Source organism: Oryctolagus cuniculus, chromosome 13 (genome assembly GCF_964237555.1).
Source record: "Oryctolagus cuniculus chromosome 13, mOryCun1.1, whole genome shotgun sequence".
Classification (NCBI taxonomy): Eukaryota; Metazoa; Chordata; class Mammalia; order Lagomorpha; family Leporidae; genus Oryctolagus; species Oryctolagus cuniculus.
The window spans coordinates 104,181,637-104,208,386 of NC_091444.1; the positions used below are offsets into that span (position 1 = coordinate 104,181,637).

At 47.7% G+C, this 26,750-nt stretch overlaps 1 long non-coding RNA gene across 4 annotated transcripts in view; it reads left to right on the top strand.

Annotated features, from left to right (window-relative positions):
* Positions 1-26,750, top strand: part of LOC103350865 (uncharacterized) — an 82,777-nt gene that overhangs the window by 32,129 nt on the left and 23,898 nt on the right. For 2 of the 4 annotated variants that reach the window (XR_011381740.1, XR_007909783.2), the window contains exon 1: positions 17,709-17,889. This is a non-coding gene — a long non-coding RNA (uncharacterized lncRNA). Of the gene's footprint in view, positions 1-11,393; positions 12,405-17,708; positions 17,890-26,750 lie in introns of those variants that run through there. The other 2 variants (XR_011381741.1, XR_007909784.2) reach the window with 2 other exon arrangements.

A 26,750-nucleotide genomic window follows, 5' to 3' on the forward strand; every position in this document is an offset into this window, starting at 1 on the left:
GAGACAGAGGAAATCAATAAATATTTAGAAATCCAGAACAAAACTGTCAATAAATGTAACCCAACAAAAACAGAATGTACTTCTCGTCAAGTGCACATACTGACCAGGATAGACTGACCCTCTGTCAACCCATAAAACAGATTCTCATGTGTGAATACTGCAGAAAATTCGGGAAAATGGTATGAAATGATATATTTATTTTTGGAGCAGATTTTTTTTCAAAATTCATGCATTTTTCATAGCATGCATTTTCCATGAACTTCTTGAAGGCCCTTCATACTTAATAGTGAAATATCAAGATGAGAAAGGGAACAAAGATGCGATTGTCACACTTCTACTCAACATTGTACCCAAAGTCAAAGCCAGTGCAGTGAGACGAACATGAGTCATAAATTGAATACAAATTAAGGAAGAAATAAACTACATCTCTGCTTATAGTACAGCCACTTACATAGAAAATTTTAAGGAAATTACAAAAATCTACAAGTCCTGATGAGTTTGGAGAAAGACACAGGGCTCAAGGTCAATATAGGAACTCAGTTGTATTTCTGTACACTAATAGGAACAATTGGAAAGTGAAATTTTATCAACCACATCATTTACTATATTGCTTAAAAACATTGCTACTCAGAAACACATTTAACAAGTGAAAATCTGTGCTCCAAAAATTATAAAATATGTGGAGATGTATTATGTTAATGGCTTGTAAAACTCAATATGTTGAAATGTCGATTCTATCCAAATTGTCCTTTAGATTGAAAGATATGCTAATCAAAACCTCAACAGGCTTTTTACATAGAAATTGACAAGCTGATTCTAAAACTTACATGAAAATGCTAAGGACACAGAACAGTCACAATAATTTTGAAAAAAAATTTCAAGTTTCATAAATATCTGATTTCAAGACTCCTTAAAAAGCAATAGTAATCAAATAATGCTTGAATAACCAAACAGACATATTAAAACAATCTCAGTCTGTCCCTCAGGTCAGATGCAAAATTTACCAAAAATGGAGGATATATTCAAGTTTAAAAGTTGAAACCGTAAAACAGCTAGAAGAAAAGAATGGAGAAAAATCTTCGCAGTTATGGAATGGGATAGGCAAAGCTTTTTCAGGTCACACAAAGCACACGCTAGAAAAGAGTCACAGCTGGACTTCATCAAAAATTTAAAATTCAGTCACTTGAAAGACATTAAGAACAAGACAAGTCATAGACTAGTGGAAAAGTATTTTCAAAAATTGTGCGAATGGAGTTTTGCTTACGGGTGCTTGTAGTAATGAGCCCTCACACCTCCATAAATAGTCAAACAAATAGCCCTGTTTTTTTTTTTTAATGAGCAAACGATTTTAAAAACACTTTACAAAACAAATGAAATGGCAAATAAATACATGGAAGAGAGTACTCAACACTGCTAATCTTTAGGAAGATGTAATTAAAGCCACAATGAGATACCACTTCCCAGATTCCTGCAGCTCTGGTTTGGAGCAGTCTGAAATCCTACACACTCCTTTTTTTTTTTTTTTTTTTTTTTTTTTTTTTTTTTACAGGCAGAGTGGACAGTGAGAGAGACAGAGAGAAAGGTCTTCCTTTGCCGTTGGTTCACCCTCCAATGGCCGCTGCGGCCGGCGCACCGTGCTGATCCGATGGCAGGAGCCGGGTACTTATCCTGGTCTCCCATGGGGTGCAGGGCCCAAGCACTTGGGCCATCCTCCACTGCACTCCCTGGCCACAGCAGAGAGCTGGCCTGGAAGAGGGGCAACCGGGACAGAACCGGCACCCCGACTGGGACTAGAACCCGGTGTGCCGGCGCCGCAAGGCAGAGGATTAGCCTAGTGAGCCGCGGCGCCGGCCTACACACTTCTGATGCAACAGTTTGGAAAACAGTTGGCAGTGCCCTATAAGGTTAAAAGTACAACTACTCCATGTCACAGCAGCTCCATCCCCAAGTATTCACCCAGGAGAAATGAGAAAATAGGCCCACAAAAATACCTGGACCCTAGCAGTCACACAGCTACATTCAGCAGAGCACTAGGCAGAGAGCCAGCCAGATGTCCGTGCACGGGGGTGTTTCAGAGGACAGAACACTGCTCAGCCAGTGACGGTCACAGCAAACACAGCGAGTCAGCTGGGGAGTGCACTGTGTTGCAGTGGGTTGAAGCGCAGTTCTGGGATGCCTGTGTCCCCTATCAGAGTGCTGGTTGGTGTCCCAGCTACAAGTCCAGCTCCTTGCTGATGCATCCTGGGAAGTAGCACATGATACTGCCCACGTTGGAGACCTGAATGGAGTTCCTGGCTTCAGCCTGCTCAGCCTGGATGCTGTAGATATTTGCAAAGTGAACCAGCAGATGGAACATTCTCTCTCTCTCAATGCCCTTCCTTCCTTCCTTCCTTCCTTCCTTCCTTCCTTCCTTCCTTCCTTCCTTTCTTTCTTTCTTTCTTTCTTTCTTTCTTTCTTTCTTTCGACAGGCAGAGTTAGAGAGAGAGAGAGAGAAAGGTCTTTCTTCCGTTGGTTCACCCCCCAAATGGCTGCTGCGGCTGGCGCACCGCGCTGATCCGAAGCCAGGAGCCAGGTGCTTCCTCCTGGTCTCCCATGCCAGTGCAGGGCCCAAGCACCTGGGCCATCCTCCACTGCACTCCCGGGCCACAGCAGAGAGCTGGACTGGAAGAGGGGCAACCGGGACAGAATCCGGCACCCCGACCCGGACTAGAACCCGGGGTGCCGGCGCCGCAGGCGGAGCATTAGCCCAGTGAGCTGCAGCGCTGGCCCTTAATGCCTTTTAAGTAGATGAAAATAAACATTAAATAAATGAAGCTGAGTTTCTCTAAAGTTGTGATATGACTTTATTTATGTAGAATTCTAGAAAAAGCAGTAGCGATCTACCATAGGGTCACCTGGCAGTAGTTGTGTGTAGCCAGAATTTGGGAGAGTCCTTCCTGCAGAGGGAAACAGTGGCAGTGCACTGGTGATGTAAATGTTCCGTATCTTTGTGGATTACCAAGGATTTGTGGTTGTAAAGGGAGTGTGTTTGTCCAGCTCATCAAACTGTAAACTAAGGAGGGAGTGTTTGGTGTAGCAGCCAAGATACCACTTACTTCCAGATGTAAGTCTCAGATGCCACATTTACATCTCAGAGCGCTTGAGTTAGAGCCCTGGCTGTGTTCCTGATTCCAGCTCCCTGCTGATACGTGCCCTTGGAGACAGCATTGGTGGCTCAAGTAGCTTGGTCCCTGCCACCTGTGTGGATTGAGACGCCAGCTCCTGGCTCTGGCCTGACCCAGCATGGCTACTGTGGGCAGATGGGAGATTCTCCCTCTCCTTCTCCCCTCCCCACCTCTCCCTCTCCCTCTCCCTCTCCCTCTCCCTCTCCCTCTCCCTCTCCCTCTCCCTCTCCCTCTCCCTCTCCCTCTCCCTCTTTCCCCACCCCCAACCTCTCTCTTTTAAACAAATATCACCTGTAAAATAACTACAAGAGTACTTCCAAAAGCTCATGGGAAATAGAATTAAAAGATAATTTTTTGCCGGCGCTGCGGCTCACTAGGCTAATCCTCCGCCTTGCAGCGCCGGCACACTGGGTTCTAATCCCGGTCGGGGCGCCGGATTCTGTCCCGGTTGCCCCTCTTCCAGGCCAGCTCTCTACTGTGGCCAGGGAGTGCAGTGGAGGATGGCCCAAGTGCTTGGGCCCTGCACCCCATGGGAGACCAGGATAAGTACCTGGCTCCTGCCATCGGATCAGCGCGGTGTGCCGGCCGCGCTGGCCGCGGCGGCCATTGGAGGGTGAACCAACGGCAAAAGGAAGACCTTTCTCTCTGTCTCTCTCTCTCACTGTCCACTCTGCCTGTCAAAAAAAAAAAAAAAAGATAATTTTATTTTAGTGCAAAAATTTTGGAAATCCATACATAATGTTTTCATAATTTGCATTTCTGTGAACTTTTGGAGACCCTTATATGCGTGGAGCTCAAAATGGTTTTGCACCAAAACAAACTATCTTTCATTTTCAGTGAACTTCTTGAAGTCCCCTTGTATAAAATTATTTTTTTTTAAAAAGGAGAGATCTCGCCTCTCTGTTAAGCTTCCCCTTACTTTTTAAAGTAAGGTGCACCTAGCACAGCGGTTCCTGGCTGCTCTGAGTCAGACACTCCTTGATGAGAGGAGACCCCCGTCGGGCTGCGAGAGCGGCTGGATGTGGAGATCCCTGGGGAGGCAGGTGGGCCTTTGTCAGGAGGCCTTCCCAGGGGTGCCGTGGCTGGGCGCCCCTTTGCGAGGCAGGGAAGGGACAGAGGCTTGATGACCTCATCATTAGCAAAGATTCCGAAACGTCACACCATTTTTATGAGTCCATTATCGCTCCCGTGGCTGGTGCGTTTCTCATCTGATGGAAAATGCTTTCGTGCGCTGAGAACCTGCACCAGAGAACAAGGCTCATTTAACTTGATAAAAATAGCTCCTCGTTCCCGAGCAGGGAGCGGTGTTCTCCGCCTCCAGCCCTGGTTTGGGCAGAGGCGGTGGAGGGAATCTGAGTGCAGTGCAGTCACCTGCCCGGGCCCCGGGCTCTGCCTGCTCCCGTGGGGACCCAGCCCATGGCCCCCCTGGTTCCTTTTCCACAAAAGTCACCTTCCGTCTTTTAGCCAAGAGTCTTATGCTGCACTTTGTCTTTCTCCCCGTCCTCTGTTACACCGAATACCTTCTTTCTCTCCTTCCTCCACCCCTGCCTCCTCCCGGCCTTGCTCTCTTCAATTTCACCATCCTCTGGTGTATCCTCTGCACTATTTTCCCTTTCCTGCCAGGATCCCTGTCCCCGGAGAGGGAGTGGCTGGTGCTCCTCACCATGTCACTAACCTGAAATGCACTGGGAGACAGTTCACCTGCTGAGCCCAAGGTTTCTCCTCCGAGGAAATGCCTTCTGGGATCCCTACAAATGCAACAGGGTCATCCCTCGGAGCGGAGAAGAGCAGGTGACCGATAGCCACAGTATCCCAACAGACTCCTCGGGCAGATGAAAAAGCAGTGACTAAAGGCAGGGTGTGACAGAGGTGAGTGCAACTTGATAGAACGTCTCATGAGTGTCGCTGGGGCTTTGGTTCCTGGGGAGTCCGTGCTGCCCGCATTGGTCATCGGGCCCTCAGCCGCTGGCAGTCCCTGCTCAGTGAAGTCGCACAGCGGAGGGCGCCATGTGGGCACTGGTGTGTGCGTCCTGTCTGCTCCTCTTCCCATCCAGCTCCCTGCTGATGGGCCTGAAAGCAGTGGCTGCCACCCATGTGGGAGACCCACATGTAGCTCCTGGCTCCTGGCTTCAGCCTGACCCAGCCCTGGCCATTGTGTCATTCGAGGAGTGAACCAGCAGATGGAAGATCTCTCTCTCTCTCTCTCTCTCTCTCTCTCTGTGTCCCCCCCCCCCTTTCTGTAACCCTGCCTTTCAAGAAATAAATACATCTTAAAAAAGAAGGTCATAAGGCAGAGCAAACAGAAGTCACCAGCCCAGCTATTCTTCAAGGCAGTCCAGAGTCTGTGTAATTTTAACTTCGTTGTTCATCAGCTCTAAGCTTACTGTATTGAAATCTCATTGTCCCTTTAATAAAAATTAGGATGTGAGGACAAACCCGATGAATGCCGCATGGCTCTTGGGTCCCAAGTAGCTTCTTCCTCCGTGAGCCGCTGAGCCAGCATCAAAGCTGAGAGGTGTCCCCCTTCACCGAGGGCCCAGAGGACCCTGTGTCTGAACTCAGGGTTCCTGTGTTCAGAAGGGCGCTCACTTCCCTGGAAACACAGGAAGCAGAGGTGGCAGCAGCCCGCAGTCCCGGCCACTTGATTTTTATTCCTGCACCTGCACACACACACATACACACCTGTGAAGACACGCGTGGCTGCTGGGTTGGGGGACCCATGCTGATCGGTGCTGTGGACCACACTGGGTCGCAGGGAGGATTGTCCTCCACACATCTTCAAGGAGGCCAATGCACGGGGAACCCAAGACGGCTGGTGGGGAGGTGACTCTGCTCCAGCAGCACCCGTTCTGAGAAGCCACAGAGGGAGAGTGTGGGCGAGAGCAGTCAAGTCTCCTTTTCTGTGGGGGAAGCCCAGGAGCTGCGACTCCAACACAGCTCCGCTGCTCAGGATATGGGTGCCATCCTTCCCCCGTGGCAGCGCACTTCTCCACCGCTGTTGTGGACTGGGCCTGAGTCCTCACTCCCTTCCTCTTTCTCTCTCGTTTTAATGTGTCATTTTATTATTTATCTGAAACAAGATAACGTGAAACCTGGAGAGAGAACTTGTGAGCCCATGTGAGCCCCAGGCTGGATTTTACCTGCAAACTGTGCTTCGTCCTGAGAGGCTGGAGAGAAATCAGTCTGCGACTAGCCTTGCTAGACAGGAATACGCTGGCTGGGCGGTGGAATGAGAGGGAGTCCCTGGGGGCCCGTGCTTTGGCATAGCGGGTTCAGCTGCCACCTGCAGTGCCCACCTCCCATACGAGCACTTGTTGGAGTCCTGGCTGCTCCACTTCTGATCTAGCTCTCTGCTAATATGCCTGGGAAAGCAGCTGAGGATGGCCCATGTACATGGTCCCCTGCACCCAGGTGGAGACCCTAAAGGGGCTCCTGGCTCCTGGCTTGGGATCTGCCCAGCTCCAGCCATTATGGCCATTTGGGGAGTGAACCAGTGGATGGAAGATCTCTCTTTCTGTCTCTCCTTATCTCTGTCTATGTAACTCTGCCTTTCAAATAGATAAGTCTTTTTAAAAAACCAAACAAGAACAAAAAAGGAAGCCCCTGAAGGGGAGGAGTGATCACATTACTATTTTCAAGATATAGGAATAAAGGCCACGGTTGTGGCATAGTGAGTAAAAGCTGCTGCCTGAGACCCTGGCATCCCATATGGGTGCTGGTTCAAGTCCTGGCTGCTCCACTTCCAATCTAGTTCTCTGCTAATGGCCTGGGAAGGCAGTGGAAGATGGCCCAACTACTTGGGCCCCTGCACCCACATGGGAGCCCCAGAAAAAGCTCCTGGCTCCTAGCTTTGGATTGGCCCAGCTCCGGCCATTGCAGCCATTTGGAGATTGAGCCAGTGGATGGAAAGTCTTTTTCTCTCTGCCTCTCTCTTTGTATCTCTGCCTTTCAAATAAATAAATAAACAAACCTTTTAAAAAGGATATAGGAGTAGGAATAGGTCATTGCCATTAACTGTATTTGGCATAGAGAAAAAAATTGTACAAAGAGTCATGTGTGATGTCCACAAAGTTCTGGTCACCAGTCATTTTCAGTAGGATAGGAGTGTGTTACAGGCACAAGTCTTGGGTTTAACAAGAATTTTCCCTTGTTTTCTTGGTTTCTATTTCTGGAAACTTTCACACAAATGTAAAGTGGAGGTGTGGACCCTGCCTCAGGTACCAGCCTGAGCAGTGTTCCCAACGTGTGTCCCCAGTACCATGCCTACCCCAGTGGGCCAGAAGCAGACAGTCTAGAAGAATCCACAAAACAGCACCTCATGGTGGCTGAAGTTTGCATCCTACCTTGTCAGAGAATGGCCCACACAGAGTGTGCAGGGGAGGGGGTATTTGGAGGGTCTCTTTGTGTTCCATGCAGCTCGCTCCCAGCTCCTCAGTGGACATGGGCAGTCTCCCTCCTAGGCCCTCAAGGCCACCTGGCGACTTCTCCATTCGTGTTTTCTCCCCAAGGCCTCGCAGTCACTGACCCCTTTTGCTTTCCCCAGTTTATCCCACATCCTGCCGTTTGGTCACTGACGTGAGCTGTCAATCACCCAACTGCCTGGCATCGATTACTAGATAGGCCAGGGCTGGGTCTCCATAGAACAGTCCATCTCAGCCCAAAGCCAAGGCCAATCCAAATTTTTTTTAATTTTAATTTTTTTAGTTTTTAAGATTTCATATATTTCATAGCTACAATGCTGAGAATAAAATCAGTTCAAACTCATCAGACCACAAATGACAGAAAACACAATCCAAGGGGATTAGTATTCTGTTCCTCCTCAGGCTTTGGTTTGTCTTTGCTCCTGTCTCCTTAACTTTGCCCCAGTGGCTGGTTTGGCTGATACTTGTGTTTAATCTATTTTTGTTCTATTTGAAAGGCAGAGAGTAGAAAGAGAGAGAGATCTCCCATCTGTTGCTTCACTCTCCAAATGTCCACAACATGGGTCAGGTTGAAGCCAGGAGCTAAGAACTCCATCCAGGTCTCCCAAGTGGGTGACAGGGTTCCATGTACTGGAACCATCGCCTGCTACCTCTCAGGGTACGCATTAGCAGGGAGCTGGAATTGGAAGCAGAGGGGCCAGAACTCACCCGGACATTCTAATGTGGGGTGTAGGTGCTGCAAGTGGTGACTTAATCACTGGCCCAACACCTGCCCCTGGTCTGGGTATTCTATAGTGACTTCAGGTTCAACACCATGTATGGAGTCAACAGCATTGCAGAGACTCTGCCACCAGCATTCCTAATTCTATAAAATCCTCCAACAACCCCCTCCAATAAACCCCTTATCCCATACTACTACAAGTGGATCTGTCTTTCTAATAATATGCATCTAAATAATACACCCAAGATCTTGGAAAAGTCTGTGCACACACAGTTTGTCTACTGTTGTCTCACTGATTAATAACTCTAACCTAGACAGTCAACCCTACAAATGATGGCATTTTCTTCTTGTGTTTTGCTAGTCATTTGTGAAAATAATTATAAGGCTTGATTCATCATTTGACATATCATAAGCATCATTTATACTGTTTTCTTTAAAAGATTTATTTTATTTATTTGAAAGACAGAGTTACAGAGAGAGGTAGAGGCAGAGAGAGAGGTCTTCCATCCACTGGTTCACTCCCCAGATGGCCACAACAGCCGGAGCTACGCCAATCTGAAGCCAGGAGCCAGGAGCTTCTTCCAGGTCTCCCACTTGGGTGCAGGGGCCCAAGGACTTGGGCTGTTTTCCACTGCTCTCCCAGGCCATCGGAGAGCTGGATTGGAAGAGGAGCAGCTGGAACTAGAACCGGCACCCATATGGTATGCTGGCGTTTCAAGCCAGGGCTTTAACCTGCTGTGCCACAGTGCTGGTCCCATCATTTACACTGTTAAATGGTCTTCATAACCATAATTTTTTGCCTTCATTTTTGAAGGTTTTTATTTAATGAATATAAATTTCATATGTGCAGCTTTTAGGAATATAGTGCTTCTTCCTCCATTCCTGCCCTCCCAACTCCCACTCCCATCCCACCTCCCACTCCCTTCCCCATTCCATTTTCCATTAAGATTTGTTAATTGACTTTATATACAGAAGACCAACTCTATACTATATAGAGTTTTCAACTATTTGTACCCAAACAGACACACAAAGTATAAAGGACAGTTTGAAGACAAGTTTTATCATTAATTCTCATAGTACAAGTTTTATCATTAATTCTCATAGTACAACTCATTAAGGACAGAGGTACAGAATGGGGAGCAAGTGCACAGTGACTCCTATTGTTGATTTAACAACTGACACTCTTATTTATGATGTAAGTGATCACCCAAGGCTCTTGATATGAGTTGCCAAGGCTATGGAAGCCTTTTGAATTCACAAACTCTGTCGGTTTTTAGACAGGACCATATGCAAAGTGGAAGTTCTCTTCTCCCTTCAGAGAAAAGTACATCCTTCTTTGATGGCCCCTTCTTTCCACTGGGGTCTCACTCACAGAGATCTTTCATGCAGAACCATTTTTGCCACTGTTTCTTGGCTTTCCATGCCTGAAATGCTCTCATGGTGTTTTCAGTCAGGCCTTAGGGGCTGATTCTGAGGTCAGAGTGCTCTTTAGGGTGTTTGTCATTCTGTGAGTCTGCTGTGTGGCCCACTTCCCATGTTGGAACTTTCTCTCCTTTGTGATTCTACCTATTGTTATTACCAGGCACTTGGTCTTATTTATGTGATCCCTTTGACTGATGGTCCTATCTATATGATTAATTCCATACTTAATATGATCAATTTATCACAGATGGGATTAGTGCAACCCAGCTAAATGGGATTTGGACTCCCATGGAAAGTTTTTAGTTTCACCCTTAGGGGTAAGTCTGTGGGAATGTGTGCTGATCTATACAGTTCCTCCCTCTCTCATTCCCACTCTTATTTTTAACTGGGATCTATTTTCAATTTACTTAATATATCCATGATTAATTCTATGTTAAGTAAGAGTTCAGACAGTGGTATTAAGTAGAGAAGAAAAAAGAATAAAAAATAAAATAAAATGAAATAATAAATAGTTTCTCAACAGTCAAGACAAGGCTGTTCAAGTAATTACTTCTCATAGTGTCTGTTTCACTTCTACAGGTTTCCTTTTAGGTGCTCTGTTAGTTGTCACAGATCAGGGAGAACATATGATATTTGTCCCTTTGGGACTGGCTTATTTCACTAAGTATGATATTTTCCAGATTCATCCACTTAGCTGTAAATGACTGGATTTCATTTTTAACTGCTGTGTAGTATTCCGTAGAGTACATATCCCATAGTTTCTTTATCCAGTCTTCTGTTGATGGACATTTAGGTTGATTCCAGGTCTTGGCTATTGTGAATTGAGCTGCAATAAACATGGGGGTGCAGATGACTCTTATTTTACTGATTTCATTTCCTTTGGGTAAATTCCCAGGAGTGGGATGGCTGGGTCATGTGGTAGGGCTATATTTAGATTTCTGAGGTATCTCCAACTGTCTTCCATAGTGGCTTTACCGGTTTGCATTCCCACCAACAGTGAATTAGGGTACCTTTTCTCCCACATCATTGCCAGCATTTGTTGTTTGTTGATTTCTGTATGTGAGCCATTCTAACTGGGGTGAGGTGAAACCTCATTGTGGTTTTGATTTGCATCTACCTGAGGCTAATGATCCTGAGCATTTTGACATGTGTCTGTAGGCCATTTGAATTTCCTTTTTTGAGAAATGTCTAATTAAGTCCTTTGCCCATTTCTTGACTGGGTTGTTTGCTTTGCTATTGTTGAGTTTTTTTGATCGCTTTATATATTCTTGTAACTATAATTTTAACAGGGTTTATAATAGTAGATTGAGTGTTGTATAACTTATTTAGTCACTTCTCTCTTGTTGGATATATAGGTTTCTTCTGCTTTTTTACTGTTCTTTGTGCATATAATTTTTCCATATTTTAGGAATATTTTTGGGATACAATTTCATAAGTTGAGAATAAAGCTATGAGAACACTATGATGCTTGATGCTGTTTCATATTCATATGACCTAATTGTTTTTAAAAATGACTAGAGTGGGCCAATGCTGTGGCATAGCAGGTAAAGCTGCTGTCTGCAGTGCTGGCATCCCATGTGGGCCTGGGTTCAAGTCCCAGCTGCTCTACTTCTGATCCAGCTCCCTGCTAATGGCATGGGAAAAGCAGTGGAGGATGGTCCAAGCACTTGGAACGCTGCCACCCACCTGGAAGATCCAGATGAAGCTTCTGGCTCTTGGCTTTGACCTGGCCCAGCCCTGGCCGTTTCAGCCACTTGGGAAGTGAACTGGAGGATGGGAGGTTTCTGTCTCTTCCTCTCTCTCTCTGTTGCCCTGACTTTCAAATAAATAAATAAATATTTAATAAATAAATCTTTTAAAAATGACTAGAAAATTATAGTGCTGTTACTGATAATACATTGCCAACTTTGAATAATATTAATCAAAAATCTTTCTCGACTTCACAGGAAAAAGTACCTGTGCAATTTGAAGGAAGGACTTATTCATTTAAAGATGTATTTATTTGAAAGGCAGGGTGATAGAGAGGAGGAAGTGGGGGGAAGAGAGAGAGAGAAAAAGAGAGAGAGAGCAAGTGAGTGAGCGATCTAACTTCTATTTGCTTGTTCACTTCCCAAATGACCACAATGGCTGGTGCTGGTCCAAGTTGAAGCCAGGAGCCCAGAGCTCCTTTGGGTCTTCCACGTGGGTGACAGGGACCCAAGCACTGTGCCATCTTCCACTTCATTGGCAGGGAGAGCTGCATCAGGAGTGGAGCAGCAGGGCCATGAACCAGGGCTATGATGTGGGGTGCTGTCATTGCAGGTGGCGGCTCTATCCAATGTGCCGGCTTTCCGCTTTGCGATATCTGGAGAGTAAATATGGATCCCGAGTAGACCTGGAATATCCCAAATGCACTTTCCCTAGACTGCGGCTCTTCATTGTGACTGCAGCCTGCCCCAAATCTAAGAATTCAAGCGCACATCTTCTGATGACACCGAGACTTAATTGGATCACGCTGTAATTGGAAAGGTTAGGAGAGTCATCCTGGTGCTAATGCGGAGGCAATGGCTCGGCTGTTCGGTTAACAGCCTCGTCTTTTCTTATTTTAGGCAACAGCACTTGTGCTTGCAGAATCACATCTTCAGGGCAAGCATATTGCATTCAATCTGTCGTGTGAATTGTCTTCAGTTGGAGAAGGTACAGTATGTATGGATAAATGTACAGACTGCCGATGGTTTATTTTGGTTCTGTAGCAGCCTTGGAAAAATAACTGAGTTTTATATAGCATCTTTCAGAATCAGGGTAGCCCTGAGCTCTTACAGATGAGCGATTTGGGCTATATCTAAATAAGACCCAGCCTTGCAGCTGAAAAATGCTTAGATAATAAGCCCTTTAATTTTTCTGTGCCATGTCATAAAAGTGGCTTGATTTGGGGCTTCCGGAACTGCTTGGCTATTTTAGCCTTATGGATGCATCTTTTTTTTTTTTTTTTTTTTTCCAAGTCCTGAGGCTGTCGAACTAGACAAGCTCTCCCAGATGTGGTAGGAGGCTGCCCTGGGGAGGGCGGTGGAACCAGCACAGTACCAGTAGCCTCAAGAGGTTGTCCAGGTAGAGAAAGCAGCTTCGCCCTCAAAGGAGAGGCTCCAGGCTGACTGCAAAGTGGGCACGGGTTACAGAGAGAAGCAACTTGAACAGTGATTTTTATCAGTGATTTCATAACCTGCCCACTGCGGGGACCCGTGAGAGCCTCCACCGGCCTGGTGGGCAAATGTGTGTCCACGGGAGCTTACATGAGCAGTATCTTCTAATTCTACCTTCCGCAAGCTATTTTGCTTCCCTTCGTGTGTCACGCTTTACATTTGGGAGTGAACTGAGCAAATCTGCCTATGCAGAGTAGCCTTTGGTAGCCCCGACCACACATGTTGGTCTGTGTTTGTGCAGATCTTCAGACCCTGTGGGATTAGCCATCAAGTAACTCCTCAGCTGTGAGCTGCAGGTCTTCTCTAGAACCCGGCTCCATCCTCCACGTCTCCCCTCTGCCCTTTTTGGAACTGCCATCTTTCTCTCCCGGACAGCTTCAGCTGCCTCAGACTACGTGGTCTTCTCACTCCACTCCTGCTACATCTGTGGTCTGTTCTCGGTATTAACAGCGTGAGCAAGCTTTAAAGGTTACAATGCCCAGCATGGCTCTGCCTTGAATAAATCCTTTATTATTTTTCTGAGTGCTCTGGGGGAAAAACCTTACCAGGGGACAAAGATCCTCCATGATCTGGCTCTGTCTGACTGCTCTGTCCCATCCTCCACTCCCTCCCCGACCACACCAGCTCCTCTGAGTTCCAATTCTGCCCTCCCTGAAGATGCCTGCACCTGCTTCTGGGTCCGCCTGAAAACCCCTTCATAAGGCTAAATCCTTCCCATCCTGCAGGGTTCGGCTTAAAGACCCAGTCTTCGGCCAGCGCCGCAGCTCACTAGGCTAATCCTCCGCCTTGCGGCACTGGCACACCAGGTTCTAGTCCCGGTCGGGGCACCAGATTCTGTCCCAGTTGCCCCTCTTCCAGTCCAGCTCTCTGCTGTAGCCAGGGAGTGCAGTGGAGGATGGCCCAAGTGCTTGGGCCCTGCACCCCATGGGAGACCAGGAGGAAGCTCCTGGCTCCTGGCTTCAGATTGGCACAGCTCTGGTTTTTGCAGCCATTTGGGTAGTGACCCAGCAGATGGAAGACACCTCTCTCCTCTCTCTCTCTCTCTCTCTCTCCCTCCCTCCCTCCCTCCCTCCCTTTCCCTCTCCCTCTCCCTCTCCCCAATCCTTCTCTCTCCCTCTGCCTCTTTGTCAATCTGCCTTTCAAATAAATAAATAAATAATTTAAAAAAAGAATATTTCCACTGAGAATGGGATCCATGGAGAATGTGAGGCTCAGGTAAGAATCCACAGCTCTGAATGCCTGGGACCCGCACAGAACCTGGTTCTTGCAACTCCTGGCCCACCACTCCTGTGTAACTGATGCCAGCCTATGAGTTACACGCATTCCTTCTGTCTCAAACTAGGGGGCTTGTAGGTTGTGGGGATAATATCTTCCATTTTTTGGTATTACTTTGAATACTGGAAAATGGTGGGAATATTGCAGATGTTTAATAATTTCTGAGTGGTTGAGACCATCTGAGATCCCACATGGACATCTGTGGATCCATACATATTTGGATTCCTTTCCTGATCTGTAGGGGTACAGGGAGGGAGGGAGAGGGAGAGGGAGAGAGAGAGAGAGAGAATGAACTCTGGCTATTCAGGGTCTTTGTAATAAATGCATTTTATGCCAAAAATCTATGCATGGATTTCAACATTTTTTGCACCAATAAATTGATATATTAATTCCATTTTCCATGAGGTCATTTGTTTAAAAGGGCCCTGGAGATTTCCATTTTAAAAAAATTCAGGGGCAGGCATTGTGACGCAGCGGGTTAAGCCACCACTTTTGATGCCACCCTCCCATATTGGAGTGCCAGGTTCTGTCTTGATTACTCTGTTTCTGATCCAGCTTCCTGCTAATGCACCTGGGAAGGCAGCAGGTGATGGCTTGAGTATTAAGCCACCCAGTGGGAGATCTGGATGTAGTTCCTGGCTCCTTTGACCTGGCCCAACCCTAACTATTGTGGGCATTTGGGGAGTGAATCGTTGGATGGAAGATCTCTATCTCTATTGCTGTCACTATCTCTGCCTCTTCCCCCTGCCCCCCATCACTTTGCCTTTTAAATAAATGCATTTTTTACAATAATTGGAAAACATCTCATTATGATTTCGTCAATGTATAATGGAATTGTATTCTAGACCCAGTATCTACCTTTAATATTTCCTCTACACTAGGGAATCAGACTAAACAGATCCTGTTCTCCTGTGGTCTCTTTGTGCAGTGCCAACACTGTCACACAAATACAGGTTTGGCATCTGCTTGGGAGCCGCTCTTGCCTTCTGACCTAGAGGCTCCCCATCGTCAGCCGGTCTCCTCTGAGCGTCTCCTCCAAGTCTGGAGCATGTGAGACGCATATGGCGTGTGTCACCTTGGATGAGCACAAACAGGAGAGGAGGATAAACAAGCCATCCCTGCCCCGGCCATTAATGAGTGGTAGGCATTAGCATTACAGATATTTTCAGGGTCCTACAGTTTAGAATAATGGAATCATCAACCAGAAAGAACTGTAGAAGATTATTGAACCCCATGGCCTCCAAGATGCTTTCAGTTCCCTTGGCTGGGTCTCCACCAAGCTTTATCCAGCCTCTGTTTTGCCACTTGTAGCAGTGGGGGCCCACTCTCTTCTGGGGACAGTGCTGCAGCTATTCATCAAGACGTGCTGTGCCCCACAGCCTGGTCCCAGAGCTTGCAGAGGAGACCATGCAAGCTTTGGCAGTGTATTGCAGAAACCAAGATGCGTGATGTATCCTGTTAGTATTCCTGGGAGTTTGGTTGCCCTCTGGCATGCTAACAGTAGGCAAGGTTATTAAGTAAGCTCAGCTCCATGTAGAGATCTGACAAAGACTTCAAGAGATTAAAACCCCTTCTCCTATTGCAAAGTTTTCAAAATCTCCTTGAAGTTCATCCACTTTCTCATTTCCATATCACATAGCCTGATAATTAATGGAAAATGTGATTTTTTAAAAAAATGTTTTATTTATTGAAAAGGCAGAGAGAGAAAGAAAGAGAGAGAGATTGATTTTATCTGCTGGTTCACTCCCCAATGGCCACAATGGCCAAGGCTTGGCTTGGCTGAAGCCAGGAGAAGCCTGGAATTCCACCTGGGTCTCTTATGTGGGTGGCAGGGACCCAAACACTTGGGCCATCTTTAGCTGTTTTTCTGGGCATATTAGCAAGGAGCTGGATTGGAAGCGGAGCAACCGGGACTTGAACCGACACTCATATGGGATATCGGCATCACAGGTGGCAGCTTAACCTGCTATGCACAACCCAGTCCCCCAAAGTTGAATCATTTGATTTCACCACAAATTGACATGTTTATCTGTACATGTACCACCTGGATATGGTATCTTCCATCCTGGAGATCTTGGGGGATGCATACCACCTACCCAGTAGCACTAGGAAAATCACCCATCTTCCCACTGAGAACATGTGTCCACTTCTCTTCTCTCTGGTATTTAGAATTCACAACAAAAACAGTTTCTACAGTTGTACGAATCTTCTACCTCCAGTTGGGAAAAAGTCAGTGATCTCAACTGTACAAAGGTTATTAAAGGAGAATGGCTTTTTCCTGGATTGTCCCAGTCTTAGGAAGAGAAGTGGAGGACCATAGCATTCTTAAAAGATCTTAGTCCAGGGGTACAAGAAGAAGTATATAGACTGAGCTAGGTTGGCTATGGCCATTAGCTGAGTAAAGAGAGCTTGCCTGCATTCTGTTGGGATGCCCTGCATTTTGGCGTACTGCATTCTTGTACATTTTTTGCAACTGCATCAACAAGGAAATGAGATTAGCCTGGCATGACTGTTCCAACTGAACCCATGCTGGCTGCTAATGATTGCTTTCTTTTCTAAATGCTCCCAAGCCATCTGTTTCATCATCTATTCTCGAATTTTGCCTGAGAAGAGTCTCAGTGCTAGTCAAGTGGAAAGATCCCCAGGCAAAGGCCAGGAGAGCCAAGTTCTAGCTATGCTGTGTCACCAGCCAGCTGAGGGTTGCTGGGCAAGCACTTCACTCTGCCTCCTCCTGAGAGTGAGAGGGTCAGAACAGACAAGTTCCCCAGCCCCTTCCAGCTCTCAGTCCCTGAGCCCTGCATTCCATCAGCCTGCGGTGCTTGGGCGCTTCTCTCGCCCCTGACTGGAACATCAAGACTTTAACCGTGGACTGTCTGAATATTTCTGCTGTGTGCATTGTAGATTCTTTGCACCTCCAACTGGCTGACTTGCATCCAATTGTTCAAACTCTGTGGGTTTTGGGGATCTCACTTTAAGAATGAAGATGTTGAAATTATCTACATTTCTAAGTGTGGATCCATTATTTTTGAGTGAGAGTGAATTCTACTCCGTGGAGTAACCATGCATTCATTATGTGTTTAAGGCAGTATCACACACTCATCAGCTCAGGTTCTGCAGAAACCTTGGATGATTATCAGTAATTTCTTGAATAATATTTACAGCAGTGACTTACTTTTTTTCCTTGTCTTGGATTTAAATAATCTTTAATTCCTGATTCCTACTGGATTTTTAAAGATTTATTTATTTGAAAGACAAAGTTACAGAGACAGTGAGCGCGAGAGAGAAATAGATTTTCCATCTGCTGGTTCACTCCCCAAATGGCCACAATGGCCAGGGCTGGGCCAGGCTGTAGCCAGGAGCCTGGAACTCCATCTGGACCTCCCACTTGGGAGGCAGGGGGCCAAGCACTTGGGCCATCTTCTGCTGCTTTCCCTAGGCTTGTTAGCAAGAAGCCAGATTGGAAATGGAGCACCCAGGACATGAACTGGAGCCCATGTGGGATGATGGCATCTCAGGCAAGGGCTTAACCTGCTGCATCACAATGCCAGCCCCTTTCCTGGATTGTTAAAGGCTCCTCCCATTCTTTGGCCACTGAATCAAAAAGTCCACTGCTCAGCTCGTGGGCACTCCGCCCATCTCCCCACTGCCGCAGGCTGCAAGCTCCAGGGGAGAGGAATCACAACCGCGTGTGCATCTTTATCTCACAGGTAACAAATGCAGAGCTGTTTCATTCCGGCCTGCTGGTGCTGCATGACTCAGAATAGATCACTCCCACAGGAAGGTCTGATTTTTGTTCTTTGACTAACAACTAAAAATAGAGCCTTTGACTTCCCTGCACCCCCAGCTGTCACATGCTAGAGAAGCCGGGCGCTTGGCCTCCTCGCTGGTGGCTCCAGAAGTCAGTGCCTTCTTCAGGTTAGAATGCAGAGCACACAGGGACGAGTGGACGAGCGGCGCGGCTTCATTTGCACATTGCCTTTATTCCAGGCCAACTGTGTAGCTGAAGGTTTTCCTGTCCCCCTCATTTAGGCACAGTTCTTTTCAAAGGTGAGTATAATTAGGGCTGGCCAGGAGGCGAGAACTTCTGCTTGATGACATCATCTCGTTCAGTGCGCCTTCCAGACGACAATAAGCGCTGATGGAACTCCGCTCTGGGACAGCCTCATTTTGTGCACACAACTCAGCCCTTACCAACGTTGTTTCAGGAGTAGACAGGCTGGGTTCGGTGAGTGCTTTGCTGGAAGTCACAGAACTACAGAGTAGATGATCTAGAACTGGGATGTAGGATTTATTTTACTCATTTCCCATCATTCCAGGGGTAGGACCCAGTGTGCCACACACACACACACACACACACACACACGACTAAATGTCAGGCGTGGTCAGTGCTATCTACCTCATGAGCCCAGCCCCAGGTACTCAAGCATGCACAGATAATTGCTGTCGCTGAAATGTGTCTTGCAGGGAGCATTTGTGTCACACAACCCAGGCCCCTAGCGTAGGGGTCTCATGATCAGATGGCATGAGCATCCTGTCTGTCTCTTCTATGTAAACCTCACCCTGACCCTAATCATGGAACCGGGCCCCAAGAAGATTAACTAACTTAGTTCAAGAAAAGAAACTTACAAGGGCTGTCGCTGTGGCGTAGTAGGCTAAGCCTCTGCCTGTGGCACCGGCATTCCATATGGGTGCCGGTTCAAGTCCCAGCTGCTCCTCTTCCAATCCAGCTCCCTGCTAATGTGCCTGCAAAAAAAAGTGGAAGATGGCCCAAGTGCTTGGGCTCCTCCTACACGATGTGAGAAACACAGGAGAAGCTCCTGGCTCCTGGTTCCTGGCTGTTATGGCCATTTGCAGAGTGAACCAGTGGATGGGCATTTCTCTCCTTCTGTAACTCTACCTCTCAAATAGATAAAATCTTAAACAGGCCAGGGAAGCGGAAGATTGCAGGCCCTGGAGCTGACAAGTGCCGCAAAAGTGACCTCCCCAGTGCTACTCCCGCTCTGGGGGCTTCTGCTGGTCAGACAGCGATCCCGTGTGCAGCCGGGATCCATCATAGACTCACCACGTCGCAGGGGTAGAAAGAGACCAAAGCAGTTCCGATGATTCAGTCCTTTGCGATCCTGGTTGGTCCATTTCTATTCTTAAATATCTCACTGGAAAAGATTTCTCAGTGTCACTCCACTAATCCCTGGCAGTGTTGTCTTGGGGGGAGATAAAATCAACTTGCAGCAGCAACCAGAATCCATTGGTTCAGTCAGGCCTACAATTCCAAACAGCAGTTGATTAAATCGTAAAGGGTTCAAGTGGGGTTGGCACGCCCCTGTGGTCAGCACTTACTCCCCGCCTCCCTTAGCTCAGCCCCGGCTTCAGCTCTCGGAAGATGCCGGCAACAGGCATGACACGCTAGTGAGAGTCTCAGGTTAGCCTGTCGGAAAATGAGGATCCAGTGATGGCATTTCTTTGAAGGATGTGGGGAAGGGCAATCTTGCAGTTCCTGGCTTAGAAGTAGATTCACTGTGGCCGCGCCGCGGCTCAATAGTCTAATCCTCCACCTAGTGGTGCCCGCACACCGGGTTCTAGTCCCTGTCGGGGCGTCGGATTCTGTCCTGGTTGCCCCCCTTCCAGGCCAGCTCTCTGCTGTGGCCAGGGAGTGCAGTGGAGGATGGCCCAAGTCCTTGGGCCCTGCACCCCATGGGAGACCAGGAGAAGCACCTGGCTCCTGCCTTCGGATAGGCGCGGTGCGCCGGCCGCAGCAGCCATTGGAAGGTGAACCAACTGCAAAAAATGAAGACCTTTCTCTCTTTCTCTCTCTCTCACTGTCCACTCTGCCTGTCAAAAAACAAAACAAAACAAGTAGATTCATTGCAAAGAGCCACTGTGCCCACGATATTCAACCAGTTAGTGCCAATATCCTTTGTCAGAGGTCGTAAGTATGACCTTAGTGGACTCAGGACACTCTCTGAGCTTGTGTCTTCATTTCCCCTACGGTGAACCCACGTCATTACCTGTGTCTCAGCTCCAGATCTGTCTGTCCTGTGTCCTGCCTCATGCTACTGGAGATGGGCCCTGCGCTGTCCCTCCCACGCTGGCCAGACTCGAGGGCAAGAGAGAGCAGTGCTCTCCTCCCTTTCTAGTGCTGCTTGTTCTTGCTCTTACTGCATGGCCATGGCCTCCAAGAGGTGGCTTCCTCGTGAGCAGCGGCTTCCCGGCCAGGGGGACAAGGGAGACTGCCCACAGGGCGAGCCTTGCCAGTGAACTCCACCAGTGCTGCCATGAGCAGTTCCTGCCAGCCAGCTCTGGCCTGTGGCATCTCAGCAAAAGTCTGCAGCGTCTAGTGGGCTACAGGTGCAGCCTGTCGGACCAGGTGACTCAGCCCTGGAGTGGAGCTGTTTCTGGTTCTTCCCCTATGGTGCCCTTGTCTGGCTCTGGCCCTGGCTGTCTGCCTTAGACGAGGTGGCTGTGGTGTTGGGCTCTCCTTACTCCCGTTAGCAGTCAAACCCTGGTTATTAAGGAGCAGCTTTGACATCAGATGTTCCCAGTGCCAAGTTCCCAGTGTGGTTCCTGTTCCCTGATGGGGCACCGGCTGCTGCAGAACCCTGCATGAAGAGGCCATCGGTGGCCTCTGACCCATTGGGCCTCAGTTGATTGGTTGCCTCCTCTTTGGGACCCCATTTATGATCTGACTTTGGACATTGCTCCCTGGTGCTGACACGGAGACCTCATTTTCTACTGGGCCTTATGATTCCTCCAGGGTCCCCTCATTACCTGCCATGCCACTGGCTGGGTTGCAGCTTCCACCCTTCTCCCAATCAATCCCTCCCCGTCCTTGTCCAGGAGGGGTGATGGGTCAGGTTTGAACAGTCCCAGTACTAGGATCTGTCTGTGGGGTGGCGTTAACTGCAGGGCAGGGAGTGCAGTTTGACTCGTTGCTGTTGTTTGAAGGGAAGATGCTGAAATGGCTTATGGGACAACCCTAAGCCTCAGTGACCTCTAGGCTCTGGTACTGAAGGAACCCTTGGGCGGGCATTGTAGCTCAGTGGTTAAGCTGCTGCTTGGGATGCCCATGTCCCATTTCAGAGTGTCTTCTCTCTGCTTCTGACCCAGCTTCCTGCTAATATGCAACCGAGGAGGCAGCGGGCGATGGCCCAAGTACTTTGGTCCCTGCCACCCATGTGGAAGACCTGGATTGAGTTCTTAGCTCCTGGGTTTGATCCAGCCTGGTCCTGACTGTGGCAGGCATTTGGGAATTGAACCAATAGATGGAAGACCTCCCTCTCTCTCTCTCCCCTCCTCTTTTCCCCCTTCCCCCTCTCTCTGTAGCTCTGCCTTTCACATAAACAAATAAATATAACTTAGAAAAAGAACTCCTTGAGATTATAGAATGGAAACTTCCACAAGTGTTGTCATTCTTGAAGACTTACTGTGTGCCCAGCCCCACGTAATCCTCTTCATACATCCTGATATATTTTATTCTCGCAGCGGGCCAATAAAGTAGAGCTATCGTTTGTATCCATCAGTGTTTTCAGAGAAACAGAGCCAGTAGGATGCATGTATATAGAGAGGGATTGGCTCATGCAGTGGTGGGAACGAGCAAATCTGAGATTTGTAGGGCAGGCTGGCCAGCTGGAAACTGAGGCTGGATTTCCACTGTTCAGTTTGTGGGAAGCCATGGATTTGGACTTGGTTTCTGTACCAACAAACCAAATCAGTGTGGAGTTTTATCATAACACCAGAGCTTTGGTTGGGTGCAGAAGTTCCAGTAGCCAGTTTACTATGTGCTAGACAATCGACTAACCAAGTCGTGACCAACTGACTGGTTGATTTTCAAAGCTGTAGCCCATTAAGTTGTTTACGGCATCTTTCCTCTGGCATTCTCAGAACTTGCTCTGGTTCTGGGCTCTGCCTTGTTCCTTCACCACTGGCTTTAGCTTTCCTTTGCTCAGCTCACACAAACTCTGCGGAATTTAACTGCTCTGAGGAAGTTTCCATTTTAACATTATGCTACCATCTTGCAATGGGAAACCTAAGGCCTTCAAATGGCTGGGTCAGTCTGACTCCTGGTAAGAAGAATAATCACCAGTGCTTCGAGTCAACTGATATCAGTCACACCTGCAGAATGCCTTCCTTGCAACACCTAGATCAGTGTCTGTGCAAACAACTGGGCCCTATAATCAAAACACAGAATCAGCCATTGTTGTCCGCCCCTTGTCAGCTTGCCTCTCTTACACATCTACATAAACCACACTTAATCTCCAAGTAAACTCAATGGCAAAGTCATGCTTATGCCTAATGTACTACAGCCAACCTATGTACAGTCAGTGTAACCCTTTCCTCAGAAGAGGTGATCACCCTTCTCTATCTTCAAGCACCACTGGATCTGCCAGACCACATGGCCAAAGGACACAGCCCCCTGGACAGCAACCAGGACCCCTGGCAAAGCTTCCCCCTGTTCTGGGCCACACTCAAGACTAGCAGCTATGGTAGTGGTGGTGTGCAGGCGGAATCACAACTTATCCTGTGCCTTAGAAGGGAAATCAACGTGTCTCACCCTGCTGAACCTCACAATTTTCCTGAGATGGAAGGTCCTGGAACTTTTGTCAGGTTTAGTTCCCACCTGCAGACATACAAATGTGTTACAGATAAGTCTAGAGTTGTCACTACCTCCTGCTCACTACCTGCACACAGCATAATATCATAGTGTAATGGACCAGTGTGATGTCTTCTTGGAAAGGACAGGAGATTAAGGTCTTTGCATATTGAATGATGACATGGGGCTGGAAAACTGATTCAGCTCTGCTATAGGAGAATGAAGAGCATTTCTGGCCTTACGAGCTGGGAGTCAGCTGGTTCTGGTAGTCCTTGTAACAGGTTCGCCAGATCCACAGCTGCATGCCAGGTACCAGAGGCATGTCATTTCCTTGGGCTAGGAAACACATTTGGAACAGCAGCTGCAGTTGGCTGAACACCTGGCGAAGTGTGTGACTATCTCCTGTTGTTCAAGACCCACCGGTCTTGTGCCCAGGCCAGACAGGACAGTGGAATGGGGATGCCGTGGCAGTCATCGTCCTGGCACCCTCTGAGGCCGTTATGCTGCTACTGGTTTCTGCGACCCCCATGGGACGCAGTGTACGCCTATGAGACAGGCTCCGTGACTTCCACCTGCCAGTTAATACCACCGTGGCCCACCCCCCACCAGTCAGCAAACAGCGTGGGAATCCAATCAGCGCTGAGTATTTCTGTTCTGCTTACTCAATTTTGAGCTGGGGAGAATGACCCCAGGATGGGTGCGGGGTACCCCTGGATGCACTGCGAGATGGACCTGAGCTAGGACTCCATTGATCCCGTGACCGTCATGAGCCTCTCCTCTTGACAGTGGCCCGCAGGGACATTGTGTGCTTCCTGGGATTAGCGCAGGTTCAGAGCCAGTGCTGAGTCATGCTTCCCCTGTGCACAGTCACCCTTGTAGAAAGCTGAGGTGCTGCGGCAGGGGAAGAGGCTTTTCTAGATCGCTTCAGGCGTGGAGGACTTGGACGGTAGAGTGTGTTGTTCAAAGTTGAGGAGCGATTGCTTTGCCTCCTGAGTGGGAGGACAGCATGGTGGAGAGGAGGGGAACACCGGGAGTAGCCCCTCCTAGTCTGATGGGACTGTAGGGAGGAGGAAGGAGAGAGAGGCAAAGCAAGGGGGTCCGCCCCCCAGGTTCCCGTCACCCACCTGTCCCATGTGTCTGCAGAAGACCAGGGGTATGGGGAAGATCAAGGTCATTTAGGCTCACAGCATATTTCCCTGGCACTGGGAGCAGAGGGGACTGCAAATCTTGGGGAGAAATTCGGAAAAGTTCATGGAAAAATGGACTTAAAAGGTGTGCACGTATTTTCTATTGAATTTGTGAGTGAGTGCAAATGCAGTAACTGGATTACTAGGGTTGTGTTGTTGTAATGGCGTGTGGGCATCTCAAGCAGCGTCTTAACTGCTGAGCCAGACGCTCACCCCCAGCCAAATGCTGTTCTATGAACAAAAAAAGATAAGTTACTGCCTTCTCCCATCTCCACACAAGGGGTCTTCAAAAAGTTCATGAAAAATGCATGTTATAAAAAAGCTCTCCATGGATTTCAGTTTTTTTGCATCAAAATAAATTTAGGTTTTCATTTTTTTTTTTCATGAACTTTATAAAGAACCCTCAGCCCAACAAGAATGGAGTGGGGGAAGGGTTGACCACTGTACGTGAGCCCCCCCAGGAAGGAAGAGGGGCATTGGGGTTGGGGTGGGGCTTCGCCAGGACACAGAACAGTTGAGAAACCCCACTGGGCAGATATTAAGGGTTGATACCCTGGGTAGGCTCCCAGGGCAGTGTCTTGGATTGCACTCTGTGCGTTTTCACTTTTCCATGAGCCCCCTGGCCGATTCTAAATCTGACTTTGGAGAATATGCACTTCTTGGTGGAGGAGCTGGCTTGTTCCTGCTTACTAGAGGCTGGGGGACCAAAGGTCATCTCCCGTCTCCACCAATACTGTCTCTTTCTTAGGGTGACCAGTTAATCTGATTTGTGGCTGGTGGATGGCCTTTATTCTGGTGTAATTAATCATGCCTTTTTCTCTCTTAAAATGCTCCACTTTGGCTCATAAATTGTGAAGTGACCCTGTTTGTTACTTTTTTTTTTTTAATCCCATAAATTTTTGCAAAGTCTATTTTTGAGCTAGGCGTTTCTCTGTTGATTAATTTTGTGGTTTGTCGATCCGATCGGGCTCCTGCGAGTGCACGATGCCCTTGCTTACTTTTGCATGAAGGATTTACTGGAACCTGCTCGGTTTGGTCTTCGGTCTTTACACTGAGGTTGAGGCTGAATTTGCTCCTCTGGCCCAAATTATTATTATTTTTTTAGTTATCTTTTTCTCTTTCAAAACTTTTGAAGTTTCAGCTTTTACTAGGTGGAGTTGAGAAGTTTTTCCATCTCCCATTTCCTTGAAAGTTCCAGAATTTATTTTCAGAGGTCACCTCTTCCTTGGAATATCTTGTCATATTCGGCCAATGGTTGACTAGCGCAGTTTCAACATTCTGTTTGCCCAGTTTTTATCTAAAGAGGCAGATTCATCAAGAACAATGTCTACCTACCAAGTTAATTGCAAGCGACACTTTTATCAAACTTTTTTGTTTTTATGAACAAGGCCAACTTCTAGTTACAGGTTGTTTTGTTTTGGACACCAGCAGCCCAGCTCTAAGTGCACGTTGCATTATGTTGTGTGACAGCACTCCACTTGGTACCAATTTTATGTGTTAGTCAGCTGTCTTTAGGTTATGGTATAGTAGAGATAACTCATGTTTTTCAGTGGCTTGTAATTAAAATGTTTGATCCCTCATCCTTGTTCCCTGTTGCCTGCCACATGCAACAGTGCCACTTGGCTCTGCCCTAGTACCTTCTTGATGGGGTCCAGACTGGAGGAGCAGGTTTGATAAGGACTAAAAGGGTGAAGGAAGTCAGTTGGAACCTGGGTTCTCTGTGCCATGGTCCTAGGAAGACAGAAAATATTGTCTCTCCCGGGTGGATGTTCCTATGATAGAACTGAACTACTGCAGCTTTTCAGAGAGACTTGGCAGGTGTTAACTTCAGACCGCATGTCACTGTGTACAGCAAGTCCTATGAGTGACCCATGTATGATGAGAAGTCTTTTATGTGAACAGCAGGACTTGTGTCCCCAAAACTCACGCAGATTAAACCACTCACAGAAGGAAATGGGGCATTTGTACTGCTGACCCTGGGGTAGTCCAGATCCATGTTGCTATCCAAGTGTCATTTAAAAAAAAAAGATGTATGTATTTATTTGAAAGGCAGAGTTATGTGGTGGGGGAGGGATGGAGGCAGAGAGAGAAAGGGGGGAAGAGAGAGAGATATGGAGGGAGGGAAGGAGAGAGAGATACAGACAGACAGATATTGAGTTTCCACGTGCTTGTTCACTTCCTAAGTGGCCACAATGGCCAGGCATGGGCTAGACTGAAGCCAGGAGCCAGGAATTCCATTTGGGGCTCCCATGTGGGTGGCAGGGCCCTAAGCACTTGGGCCATCTTCCTCTGCTTTTTCAGGTGCATTAGCAGGGAGCTGGATCAGCAGTGGAACAGTCGGGATTAACTGGTGCCCATATGAGATGCCACCATCTCGGGGTGTAGCTCGACCAACTTGTCCCAGATGTCGTTTTTATTACTGCACCTTGAATCTCACATGCAAAGGTTTTCTTTGCATGGTACAGTGTGTGATTCTGAGGTTGAAACATACATGATATTGGCCCAGAGGAGGAGGAGGAAAGAGAATTCAGGAGGACCAAAGGGAAAGCATGAAAGGCATGGAAGAATGAAAGCCCTGGTGTTTCTAGGTGGGGGAACCGAATGGCTCCTCTCGTGTCCATGAAAGGCGGCTCCCCCTCCTGTGATTGACTTGCAATGGAAATGTGTTCTACCACAAGTGTCACGAGACATGGCTGTGCTTTTTCTTTCCAGGAATGTGATTAGTATAGCACTTTGCCTATATTTATCCATCTTCACTTGATCAGTCTTTTTTATTTCTGGCATGTACGATTTT